The 13,719-nt window shown below is 44.7% G+C and overlaps 1 protein-coding gene across 2 annotated transcripts in view; it reads right to left on the bottom strand.

Annotated features, from left to right (window-relative positions):
• The window catches only part of PRMT7 (protein arginine methyltransferase 7), a 936,033-nt gene that overhangs the window by 772,440 nt on the left and 149,874 nt on the right, over positions 1-13,719 (bottom strand). The gene's annotated exons all lie outside the window — the stretch shown is intronic.

Genomic DNA, 13,719 nt, shown 5'->3' with positions numbered 1-13,719 from the left:
CTGCCACTGTGCACCTGCACACACATGAAATCAATTACCTCATTATTGCACACTCTTGCTTTGCACACATACTCTTTCTAACACATGCCTCAAACCCCACAATACACCTATCATCCCCGACATGCTCCACCCCACACTATCTCATCCATGAACAGGATTGCCCACAGAAAAGAGGTGGTTGCATTGCCATAATTTACAATGACTTGCTCACACTTAGCAACCCCAACATCACACCATAGACATACTTTTCAAGCACTCTTTCCCAGCAGCTCCCCTCCGTTACACCCGCACCTCACATTCATCCACCACATTTACTGCCCCCAACAGACAAGCCCAACTTCTACTAAACTGAATGGTGCAAATTCACAACTGACAACCACAGCACACCCTGCAGCCACATATACATTGGCGGTTTTAACCTAGGTAGTTCCCATTAAAACAACAACCTCTTACTGAAAAGTATTGTCATTCCGCTTACCGTCTATGGCTTCACCCAATACCACCTATCCCACACGCATAGCTGGCAACACCCGTGACCTTCTGGTTTCAAGCAAAAATCACATCTGTGCGAAAGCAAATCTGGCTGTAGTGGTTTATGATCCCCGTCCCACTCACTCTGCCACACGACATTCTCCCCCACCAGCCAGGCATCTATCACGCCCCTGCAACCACACAAATCAAACATTACAGACATAGCCTTCGCACCACTCATGAAGCTCACCCCTTCACACATACCCTCCATACACCTCAACATTTACAATAAAACCCTCGCCTCAAAACAAAAAAAGCCCCACAATCGCCACCACAAACCATGATTCAACCATTCAGTCCTCACCATCAAATAGGAAGCCAAGGCTTTGAAAGAGCTTGGCAAAGGAACTTCCCCGCCACCAGGACACAACTCAAACACTGCTGCAACAAATACAAGATGGGCATATGGAACGCCAAAGCAGCCCACTAGTTCCAATCCACCACCAATCACACACAAACACTTTTCAACATCAAGTCACACTCTAACCCATCAACCACTTCCATCCACCTCATTATTAAAATCCCTCATGCACTACATCAGACAAGCCCTCCCCACTGCAGCTCTACACCCACTCCCGGACACAGGGGACACATTACACCCCATTGACCATGACATCCTCATCACCCTAGAAGCAAAGACAAAATCAGCACATCTCCTGGATGATGCATGCCCACCCCAAGTCGCATCCAACTGCATCACCACCCTGGCTCCACATTGGCTCAACAATCAACTCCTATCTCACATGGTACATTCCCCTCCACACATTCAAAACAGGACAAATCTCCCCCTCCACAAGAAACCATCTCCCAACGCCACACTCCCATACAACTACCATCCCATCACTATCCCGCTGTTACTTGCCAGAATCATGGAACGCTTTGTCAAGTGCCAATTCCAAACACATCACCAAAAACATCACCTCCCCCTTTCTATTCTGGCTTCATACTCAGCCACAGCTGCAAGACCACTGTTCTTCACTTCAGTTCCTCAATGACATCCACTACATCACAGACGAAGGACACAGTCTTCCTCATACTTCTTGACCACTCTGCAGTCTTCAACACCATTAATAACACGGTGCTCCTAAACATTGTATCCCACAGGATGAAACTCTCAGGCAATGTTCTCAGCGGGTTGACCTCCTTTCTCACTGACAGGAGATACTTTATCACCATGCTTCCCTATCGAGCTGAACCCACCCCAGTAAAGAATGGGTTCCCCAAGGATCCTCCCTATCTCCCCTGCTCTTTAACCTATATGTAGGACAACTTCAAAGACCCTTTGCAAACACAATGTCTATTGCCACCAATATTCAGACAACAGACACATTTACTTCCAAATATGTTCTCCCTCACAACAAACATTCAAAAGCTCTCTCTCCACCATCATCACCTGGATGGCCACCCACTTCCTCAAACTCATCCCTCCAAAATGGAATACCACCTCATCTGCCTCGAGGCACATACCCAACCTCACACCCTGGATCAAAAAACTCACCATTGAAAATCGACACCTATCTCTCTCCACACCTGTCAAATCCCTCAGCTTTATCATCAACCACAACCTTACCTTTACACTAGACACAGCTGCGGTCAACAAAACATGCAACCTACAACTACACCCACGCAAGACAAGACGCATTTTTCCCTCTCAAGACTTCTGAACAGCAGTCCAATCACTAATTCCGTCCAAGCTGGACTACAAGAATGCTCTCCTCGCTGGACTCCCCAACAGCACCCTGGCTCCCTACAAGCCATCTCGAACGCAGCAGCAAGATTCATCCTGCACCTCCCAACATTCACGTCACCTGAGCTATTTTCAAATTCCAATGGCTCCCCAAACCCAAGGGAATTGCTTTCAAAGGACTCTGCATTGTATACAAAGAAATCCACCTCAAAACTCCATCCGGCCTCCACAACAAACTGCCACCCATCACCCACACAAACAACAAGGTAGCCAACTTCTCCTAGGCATTCCAATCTACAAACGAATATGCAAACAAAAACAAGCATTCACCTAGGGGGCACCCAGAGCCTAGACCGCCCTATCACTCCGTACCCACACTGCACCCTCCATCACCACTTTCCAAAAAAGCCTCAACACATGTCTCACACTTAATACGGCCACACCACCTCCCCTGGCATTGCCAGATGAACTTTCTTCCTATCCTGAAAAATGTGTTTACTTCAGTTTCACCTGCCACCTTCTGAACTTTTGCAAGGCACTCCGAGACCCTCTAGGTAGGGCCAGCACTGGACAGAAATTCAAATAATACATTTGCTCTTAAGTAAATCGATCAGTTGGAATGACACTGTTGCTCCTTTAACTTAAAGCACTGGTTCAAGTGAGTCAGTCACCTACATTACTGATTTATCTAATATAATCTTTACTGGGGGCTTACTTGCTTTTCAATTAGACACACATTCCAAATTACAATTATGAATATGGCTACTTGTAGAGCTAGTATCTCTGGACATATATTCCAAGTTCTGTGCTTTTACCTGCAGGCAAGTGTGCGCCTTCGGGGCAGAGGACAGCCAGATATCTGGCCGAAACAAAGTCTTTGAAATTATTATATTATATCAGACCTAGGGTCCAAACCCGTTGTATTATAAAAACATTTGGTGCTGAAGTCACATCACACAAACATTAGAAGATTCAAGGATAACTTAACTGTGGAGATAATCATTCATTATTGCAATTGTAAATGGTCTTATCCTGGGCAACATTACAAGAGTGCGAGTTTGTTCTCCTATTCCTGTGTTTAATCGCCATTGTTTACACCTCCACTGAGGGTGTTCTGTGTAACCGTATTACCCCCATGTCGTCAAGAATGACATTACATCACCCTGGAACATGTAACTCTGCTTACGTTTTACAATGTGCTATGCCACTGGTCCCAACAGCCAATCCAATAAGTACAGCAAGTAGATTTTAGGTGTTTACATTTTTTACAATGAAACTGAAAAACATTTTAAAAAAATAAACATCTATCATTTGAATTTCAAATCTGCAGCCTTATATTGTTGGAATTGAAATAATATTATGCCTCCTATCGCAGTAATTGAATGTCTATTGGCCTACGCCAAGTTGTCTAAAATAGCATGTAAATAGACTCCGCGGCAAGGTCTTGACCTTAACGAAAAGTAATGTAAGTCGCCATCTTGGATTTAGCCGCCATTTTAGGTTCTCTTGTAATGTGGAAGTCACCCTGAACATCAAAATGGAGGCTGAATGACATTCTGAGTGAGATTCTGGCCGTTGTGACCTCCGCACACACAAATAATTAATATGCCTGCAGGCCACTTGTCAGGGTCGCGAACTGAGACCTTGTTCTATTACTGACCTATGTGTAAATGAACAACTGTATCAGCGGAACTGATCAAAATGCATACATTATAGGATTGACCTGGCAAGGAACCCTAGGCCTGATCCCAAGAATGGTTAACCCGCGAGGGGGTTGGCCAAGGGCTGGATAAAGGATATAAAAGCCCAAGTATTCCAAATGTACGGTCTCTCTACTAATGCATCGAACCCTCGTTGAAGTTCGTTACGTTACTCTGAGAGCCGAATAGCTATCCGTGTTTCAATTGACTTTGGTAACTGTTGTAGCTTTTAAATAAAGCACTTGTATGTCCTTTGTAACCTGTGTTGGTGTGTTTCTTTTGGGCTTCCCAGCCTCATATCCATTTTTATGTTTTCACAGTTGGCGCCCGAATAGGGACCCTCAAGATTGATGCCGGATCATTGAAGGTTGACGCAGACTATCGAACCGGGATCGGACGGTGTGATTTTGCGGGCCTGACCGAACGAGACGCGATACCTCGGCAGCGCTGCACGATCCGATCCTTGGACGATAGTCGTGTGGTCTGACACGGCATCTTGACGAGGGTCCATTTTTGAGGCGGGCAGATTTGTCGAAACCACCAAACACAAGGTAAAATTCGTTAGGTAAGTTCTTTGATAAACCGTACGGTCCTCCTTAGGTTTGGTCAGGTGCAGTCGTGACCCGGCTCTTAATTTAACCCTGACAATTTGAATTTGGCGTGTTGCATCTGCAGACACAATTATTGACCAGGTAACACCAATTTTTTGTGAAATGCCTGGGAAATTGTCTAGCTGCTTTAGGGCTCTGTTCCGCAGCGATCGACAATCTTTGGAATTTAGCCGCCTGGCACCACAGGAGGGGTCTCCGGCATGTACTATGTACTGTAAGTATGGCATTGGTAGTATAGTATTTAATGATATTTGGCACAGACAGACAAGACATGCCTCCGAATTTCAGTGGCCAATCAATGGCAGTTTTGAGATCTCCCGTATTGAATACCTAGAATCGGTCTTGCTAAAAAAGAAGGCTAGACCTGCAGCCTTTGATGTTTTACAGAATTGGAAAAAAGAAGCGTTACAGCAGCTTAAAAGTAGGGATAAACATGCACGCGGTCATAAAACAAATGCCGAAAAAGCGTTGTTATATGATAAAGAAAAACATTCAGAATCAGTTAAAAATATGGATAGGGCTTTTTCACTTGGAATCCAGAAAATTTACCCCTCTAAAGATTTTCATGTTTCTGAAGAATTTATTGAAAAATTGTTAAACGAACGCAGGCCTGGTGCCTCTGCGCCACCTCCATATGATCCTTTCTTGGGCGCTCTGCCCATTCCTGCTGTTGTTCCTGCTGTTTTTCCTGTTCCCCCTGTACAACCTATTGTTCCTATTCCTCTAGTTGTTGTTCCTCCACCTATCCCACCGCCCCTTCCTCCTGCGCCGATAGTTGCACCTTTATTAAATTTACCTGCACCTCCGCTCCCGAGTGGTCCCGTATTGACTGAAGTTGATCAAGGAGCAGGATCAAAGATCGTCACTCGTAATACTGTTTCTGCAGATAAGAAACAGGAATTGTTTGCATGGGCTAAGCACCGTATGGAGAAAGGTGATCAAGTTTATGTTTTTTCCACATTATCTAATTTGAACAGTTTTCCCGAGAAAAATGTTTTTATCGAAGGTTTGGGGACTCATTTATGTGTGATGTGGGATAGATTACAAAATTCGGATCTTCCACAAGGGGTGAGAGATCTAAATGCTTTGGCACTTTCGAGGGACACAGAGCAGAAAGTATATGGTCATGTTGAAAAATTGTTTGTATAGGAGGGACTTTGAAAAGTCACGAGATAAGGATGACGAAGACGATAGTATGTATGTACAGAAACGGTTCCTTCCGTGTCGTAGATCGGCACCTGAGGAAGTATGGATTTGTACCAAAGATGCGATTTGATGGATCTCGGATTCATCGATTCCGCCAGATGAAGTATATGACACGTATAGTCAGTATACAGTAGAAATGCAAAGAAAGGTAATTCAGGTAATGGTATAGTACCTGCAAGAAGAATGTGTAAGAAAGAAGGTTAGTTGCCCCATAGAATTGTTGGGGATTTGTAAAAGGGCTTTTTCGCCCGACACTTCTTCGGCTGCCTTAGCGCTCGACCTGGCTCTGTTGCTTAGTAAGCGGCCAGAGGTACCTATATCTCAGTTGCCTATGAGAGAGGTTCCTCCGACCTTTGTCCCAAAGGTTGAGATTCCCGCCAACACTGGGACTGGTGCACCCGCTGTGGATATCCCTGCACATTATGTATCGCAATTCGTTCACGTCCCGTTTTCACGACAGGAAGTGAACACTATTAGACAATCAGTTCCCGATATCAGGAAAAACCCGACAGGGTTTTACAAAGAGATAGAGTCCGTCTTGCAGTCCTCTGTGTTCACCTTAAGTGATATTGACTTGCTATTCCCTGTACTCCTACCCGTAGATGTATGGAAGCAGGTACGGACAATAGACGATGTGCCAGGGTTGGGAGATACGTGGGCTAATATGATTAGGATTGATGGGGAAAGACCAGCAGGTGAGAAACCACCACAGGTAATACTTACTTTGCCTGATAGAATTGTCGCAAAATTAAAAACTATAATTCCAGAGAAAAGAATTATTTGGGACAAGCTTACGGCCTGTGTTCAAGGGAAAACTGAAGGCGCCACCGAATTCTTTAACAGATTCGAGCAGGTATTTTCTGACTTCAGTGGGCAGGATTTGGGTACGGAGTCTAGGAAAAGGTTGTTTGTGGACAAATTTGTACGTGGATTGTTGCCCGACTTCCAGTCACAGATTATGTCCTCTGAGAGCGCTTGGCAGGCAAAATCTCAATCTGAGGTCTTGCACATGGCTCAGTATTATGAGAACCGTGTTAATAATGAGAAGGAGAAAATAGAAAAGAGGAAAGGAGATTTGAAAACCAAAGTATTATTACAACAAATTGTTAGAAACCCCAGAGGAGGCACGACACAGACTAGAGGTCAGTATCTCCCAAAAGGAAATGCTCCTTTGGGTTCTGTGAATATTAATCAATGTGCTTATTGCCGCCAGGAAGGTCATTGGCGAGCACAGTGCCCCGTCCTTCGACAAAGGTCAAACAGTGCGTTTGGGAGTATGGGTAGACGACCTAGGGGCCGCCCTGGAGCAGGGGGCCCTGATAGAGGTCAGTTTTTGCAAGATCCTCAGCAACCTTTTTCACGGGAAAATCAGACCTCGAGTGTGGACTCGAGGAACATATTTGATCACCCTTCTGCTGCCTACCTTTCTGAAGAGCTTCCTTCCGACGATACTCTATTTCATTAGGACTGCCCGAAGCAAGGTTTGGAACCTTCACCTATTCCCGTTAATCAGAAAGGCCCCTACGTTGAATTATTAGTAGGGAATAGGAAACACCAGTTTTTGATAGACACTGGAGCGCAGAAGTGCTCCATTGATCATTCTCGGGTTCCAAACATTCCACTGTCAGGGCAAACAAATGTTTCCGTAGGGTTTTCTGGTATACCAATTGTCTGTCCGGTTTCTTCACCGGTGTCTGTTTCTTTGGATCCCTTTACGGACCATTGCCCTTTTCTTCTGACTTCGAACTGTGGAGAGAATTTGCTTGGGTTGAATTTGTTAAAGAAATTGAATTGAATGCAGTAATTCATTGTTCCTCTGATGGAGTACGGCTGACGGTTTCACCACAGCAACTTCCTAATTCTCAGTTTCTGATTCGACCTTTACCTCCTGAGTTTAGCATTGTCCCGGAATGTTTATGGGCGGTTGACGACAATGATGTCGGGGTACTACAGATTGAGCCCGTTAAAATAGTTTTGAAACATGGAGTTAAACTACCACGCATTTCGCAGTATAAAATATCAGTTGAGGGCGAGTGTGCTTTGAAATGCATTGTCTCCGATTTTGTGCATCGTGGGGTGATCGAGGAGATTACAGGTAGTTTGTGTAACAGTCCGATCTTGCATGTATATAAGAAAGGCGACAATGCAATCCCATACCGGTTCATAATTGATCTTTGTGCTATTAACAGAGTTGTCGCCCCACAATTTCCAATCGTGCCTGATGTAACGACGATATTGACAATGATCCCTGCTACGGCTACGCACTTCAGCGTTGTGGATTTAAAAAATGCTTTCTTTAGCATTCCTATACATAAGGAAAGTAGATATTTGTTTGCGTTTACCTTGGGGGGGACGCTCATTTACATTTACTAGGGCACCTCAAGGGTATACTGAAAGTGCAAGCATTTATAGTAGAGCTTTGAAAGAGCAGCTCGCCACCTTTGAATTGCCACCTACTTGTACACTGCTTCAATATGTTGATGATTTGCTTTTGGCTGCAGATTCTGAAAGTGCTTGTAAAGAAGGCACTATACTGTTGCTTGTTCATCTAGCCAAAAATGGACATAAAGCTTCGCTCAAAAAATGTCAATATTGTTGTCAGGAGGTCGCCTATTTAGGCTACCTCCTGTCCAAGGAGGGAAAAAGATTGACACCTGAAAGAATAAAACACATTTCTGGCATGTCTGTTCCAAATACACAGAAGGAAGTCAGAGCCTTAATAGGTATGGCTTCTTACTGTAGGTTGTGGATCCCGAACTTTTCGCTAGTGATAAAACCGATGTTGGCTTTGACGAAGAAGGGCATTTCTCTGCCACTGCCATGGAAATCGGAACATCAACGATCATTTGAGCTTCTCAAAACCGCGTTATGCTCTGCACCGGTTCTGGGTACTCCAAATTATGACAAGGCCTTTGTGTTGTTTGTGCATGAATGTGATGGATGTGCTTTGGCTGTGTTAACACAGGAACACGGAGGGAAGAATAGGCCGTGCGGCTACTACTCCTCCGCCCTTGATCCTGTCGCATGCACTTTGCCAAGATGTTTGCGAGCTGTCGCTGCTGCTGCCGCGTCTGTAAAACAGAGTGAGGGAATGGTCCTAGGCCATGATTTGATTTTGATGGTACCTCACTCTGTAGATATCCTATTGAACAAAACCCAAACGCAACACCTCACCTCTGCACGGTTAACAAGGTATGAATTAATTCTGTTTGCCCCTCACATTCAAATTAAGAGGTGTTGTGTTCTTAATCCGGCTGAACTCTTACCTTTCCCGCAAAACACTGTTTGCGGTGACGAAGAATTACATGACTGTCTGTATACCACTGAACAAGAAACGAAGGGAAGGATAGATCTTATAGATACTCCTTTGGACAATGCAGAAGGGGAGCTGTTTTGTGATGGCTCCTGCTTCAAACTTTCAGATGGTACATCTACAGCTGCTTACGCAGTTACTACATTGAGTAAAGTTGTTGAAACTAAGAGAATTTCGCATAACTCCGCGCAGGCCGCAGAGATTATAGCATTTACCCGAGCTTGTGAACTCTCCGAAGGGCGTATAGTAAATATATATACTGATAGCCAGTACGCCTTTGGGGTGGCTCACAACTTTGGGAGGCTCAGGTCGGAAAGAGGGTTCCTGACCTCACATGGGACCAAGATTCAGCATGGCCCCTTGATAGTGCAATTGCTCTCGGCACTCTCGCTCCCTAGGCAGTTAGCGATCATGAAATGTGCAGCACATCGTAAGGTCATAGATGATGTGGGAAAAGGGAACACCTTTGCGGACCTGATAGCCAGGCAAACGGCCACAGACCTTAGCACAGACATGTAGAAAATAAAGATGCCTATGTAATGGATGAAGGTATTGGGTCTGTGCGGGATATTCAAACTGATGCTACAGTAGAAGAATCTAAAAGGTGCGCCGAAGGAATGGGGAAACTAGATGATGATGGGTGTTGGGTGGATACATCTGAAGGATAATGGTTGCTCCCTGATTCATATGTACTGGCAATGGTTACGATGGCACACGGTCCTACACATGTGTGTGCTCAGCAGATCACGAAAATGTTAGAACAAGTTTGGGTGAATAACAAGATTCTGGAGACTGCAAAACGTCATGTTCGGAACTGCATGATCTGCTTACAGCACAATGTGGGTAAGGGGACAGTAACTCCAAGGGGAGGCTTTGGGCCCCCTTCTGTTCCCTTCGAGATAATTCACTTTGATTTTATTGAGATGGAACGGTGTAACAATCTGAAATATGTTCTTGTAATTATTTGTGCCTTTAGTAAATGGGTCGAGGCTTTCCCCGTTAAAGATGCTACCGCCATGACCACTGCAAAGATTATGGTAAAAGAATTCTTTCCTCGATTTGGGCTCCCAAGGGTAATTTGGTCGGACAATGGTCCTCATTTTGTTGCAGCAGTAATTTTGCAGATATGCACAGCATTACATATTGAGAAACGATTTCACTCAGCTAGACATCCTCAAAGTGCTGGGTTGGTGGAAAGACATAATGGTATCTTAAAGAATAAGCTTGCAAAAACATGTGCCGATACCAAACTGAAATGGCCAGATGCCTTACCTATTGTATTATTGGCTATGCGTACCACACCTCAAACTAAGACTGGGCTTTCTCCATTTGAGGTAGTGATGGGGAGACCTGCTAACATTTGGGGTCTCCCAAAACCTAAAGCCCTGAGAGAGGTGGAAAATGTATTGCTTGTAGACTATTGTAACCAGTTAACTAAAAACATGCATTTCATTTATCACCAGGTATATTCAACTTTACCTGTACGGTCCACGGGCCCAGGACACGATATACAGCCTGGAAGTTGGGTCCTAGTGAAGGCCTATGAAAGGTCTTCCTGTCTCGCTCCTCGTTGGAAGGGACCCTACCAGGTGCTGTTGGTCACCCGGACAGCAGTGCGGGTGGCTGGGAAGAAACACTGGATCCACGCAACGCATGTCAAGAAACTTCCTCACCCGACGCCACACGTTACAGAAGAAGCAGATCCCCTCGCTGATGCTACAGTCCCTGATCTTGGAGTAGCAAACAGCGCTGTGAGTGCGTCAGAGAATTTCTCTGACCCCGTGGAGCTTGGGGAACAGTCCATTTCGTCTCTGCACTCTTTTGAAAAATCACTTCCGGAAAACACTGTTTCAAGTTCTGCGACTTCCGTCGCCTCCGATACGTCGCTTCCCTCAGGAAGTGACGACACCTTATTTTCGGATCAAACAATCTTGGGTACCACCAGGTACAACCTTCGACGAAGAAAATAGAACTACGGCACGGGTTTTTCCGTGCATTTGGGAAAGAGAAGTGATTGAAAGTTTTCTTTTGTATAAGAAAGTTTCTGTTGAACAACAGGAAGAAAAAGGGATTCTGCTGGCTAGGGTTGGGAAGGACTAAGAAATCGTGCGACCGTAGCGTCGCCAGCAACGAACATTGGGGTCGTCGATTGAGGAACTACAATGCCTGCCACCTCCACTGCTGCTCCCCGCACTGGACTTGTGAATAAGGGGGTGACCAACTTGGACAATGAACAATGTGCCTGGGCCCCGAAAACGTATTGCTGTGTTTTGATAATGATAATTGTTATTTTTGCAATTACTGCTGTAGGACTTTGGTACTTTTGAAGAAATCTATCCTCTAAAACCTCTACTACCGACCGAGACTGTACCAACTGCTTTGACTCCCTCTGTACACCTTCACACTCTGTCCCCTAGAGACTCCCAACATAGACAAAAGTATCATAATAACACTCTAATGATAGTAATGAATGCAACGCATGGCATTTTTAATAAGAGTAATTGTTGGATTTGCACTCATTTACCGCAACATGGGAACAAGGGACTAGGATGGTATATTCACCCTTTACCTTTAACGACTGCTTGCTATGCCTCTCTTAGAGCACTGTTCTTTGGCCGTTGGAATCATAGCATCTCAGGGAACTTTGATGGAACTAATTTGAATGATTTCGAGAAACGTGAATTAACTCCCCTGGGATGCTCGCTTTTTGCAAATAGAAGTAAACCTAATGTCACTTCTATTAGGCCGTCTGATAAACTGTCTCTTCCTTTTCAAACTTTAATTTCCTTTAAAATGGCTCCGATGGGCAATAAGGACGCCGTGCCTCCTTCTTACTCTATAAATCATAGCCCTGATTCGGTCCCCTTTTGTGTACAAAGAAATGGCACTCGGCCAATGGGAGATTTTGAAGGTTGTATGAACATTGTAAATTTGACAGGAGAAAACAGGCCTCTGTATGTAGGGGGGGCCTGTTTATTTTGTTTGTGGTAGTTTAGCATTTCCCTGGTTGCCCAAGGATTGGCAGGGAACCTGTTATTTAGGAATCCTGTTACCCGGGGTATTTGTAGCTAGTACATTGGAGGTTTCTAAGGCTCGCCCACGGCGGGACAAGAACGGAGATACCCCTGGGCAAGTATTGGGAGATATAGCAAAATCAGTTGTGCCCTTTTGGGGATTAGCAAGGGTACTGGAGAGAACGATCAACCGGACCACGGACATACTCTACAATATGACACTAGAACAAAAAGCAATAAGATTGGTAGCACTCCAAAATCGGATGGCATTAGATGTCATTTTGGCAGAACGAGGTGGAGTATGCAAATTGGTGGGGTCCGCTTGCTGTGTTTTCGTACCAGATTCCTCGCCGACAATTTTTAAAGCAATACAGAACTTGCATATCCTTAGTTCTGAAGTACATATCCCTGTAGGAGATTGGAATCTTAGCACCTGGTTCTGGGATTCTTTACGATCTTCGGGTTGGAAGGTGCTTTCTGTTATTCTGGTTATTTTGGGGATCCTGCTATTTCTTTGTTGCTGTTTTCAATGTCTTCCGAGTACATGTGGAATGCTAGGGGGGTGTTGTGCTCAAGCAGTGAGCACAATAGGGCATAGAATGTATGCCCCAGATACAGCATCCAAAGAGTTTGTGTTACAAGAGGTTCTGATGAACGACCTAATGGCTATAGATATTACAGACAGTGATTCGGGATGTATGAATGACAATACATGGAGTTATTTGCAAAAGTATTAGAAATGATATTAGCACTTGGCATAGGCCAAAAGGAGGGTATGTTGGAATTGAAATATTATGCCTCCTATCGCAGTAATTGAATGTGTATTGGCCTACGCCAAGTTGTCTAAATTATCATGTAAATAGACTCCGCGGCAAGGTCTTGACCTTAACAAAAAGTAATGTAAGTCGCCATCTTGGATTTAGCCGCCATTTTAGGTTCTCTTGTAATGTGGAAGTCACCCTGAACATCAAAATGGAGGCTGAATGACATTCTGAGTGAGATTCTGGCCGTTGTGACCTCCACACACACACGAATAATTAATATGCCTGCAGGCCACTTGTCGGGGTCGCGAACTGAGACCTTGTCCTATTACTGACCTATGTATAAATGAACAACTGTATCAGCGGAACTGATCAAAATGCATACATTATAGGATTGACCTGGCAAGGAACCCTAGGCCTGATCCCAAGAATGGTTAACCCGCAAGGGGGTTGGCCAAGGGCTGGATAAAGGATATAAAAGCCCAAGTATTCCAAATGTACGGTCTCTCTACTAATGCATCGAACCCTTGTTGAAGTTCGTTACGTTACTCTGAGAGCCGAATAGCTATCCGTTTGTCAATTGACTTTGGTAACTGTTGTAGATTTTAAATAAAGCACTTGTATGTCCTTTGTAACCTGTGTTGGTGTGTTTCTTTTGGGCTTCCCAGCCTCATATCTATTTTTATGTTTTCACCATATGCGCCACCAATTCGACAAATAACCCTCCAAGCCTCCACTGCTCACCCCCTTCGGTCTTTGGCCAATTGCAGACAACTACTCTTCTCCAACATGTACACTATGGAAGCACTTCCCGGCTGTCCTCTCTTCAACAGCACCCTGCAAACCACCCTCGGAGTGCAGTAAATCAGGAGACGGAATGCTATTTATTCCCCATT

The sequence above is a fragment of the Ambystoma mexicanum genome, chromosome 1p, assembly GCF_040938575.1.
Source record: "Ambystoma mexicanum isolate Mex_15411 chromosome 1p, UKY_AmexF1_1, whole genome shotgun sequence".
NCBI lineage: Eukaryota > Metazoa > Chordata > Amphibia > Caudata > Ambystomatidae > Ambystoma > Ambystoma mexicanum.
The sequence above is the reverse complement of the archived record's forward strand: the minus strand, read 5'-3'. Positions and strand labels throughout refer to the sequence as shown.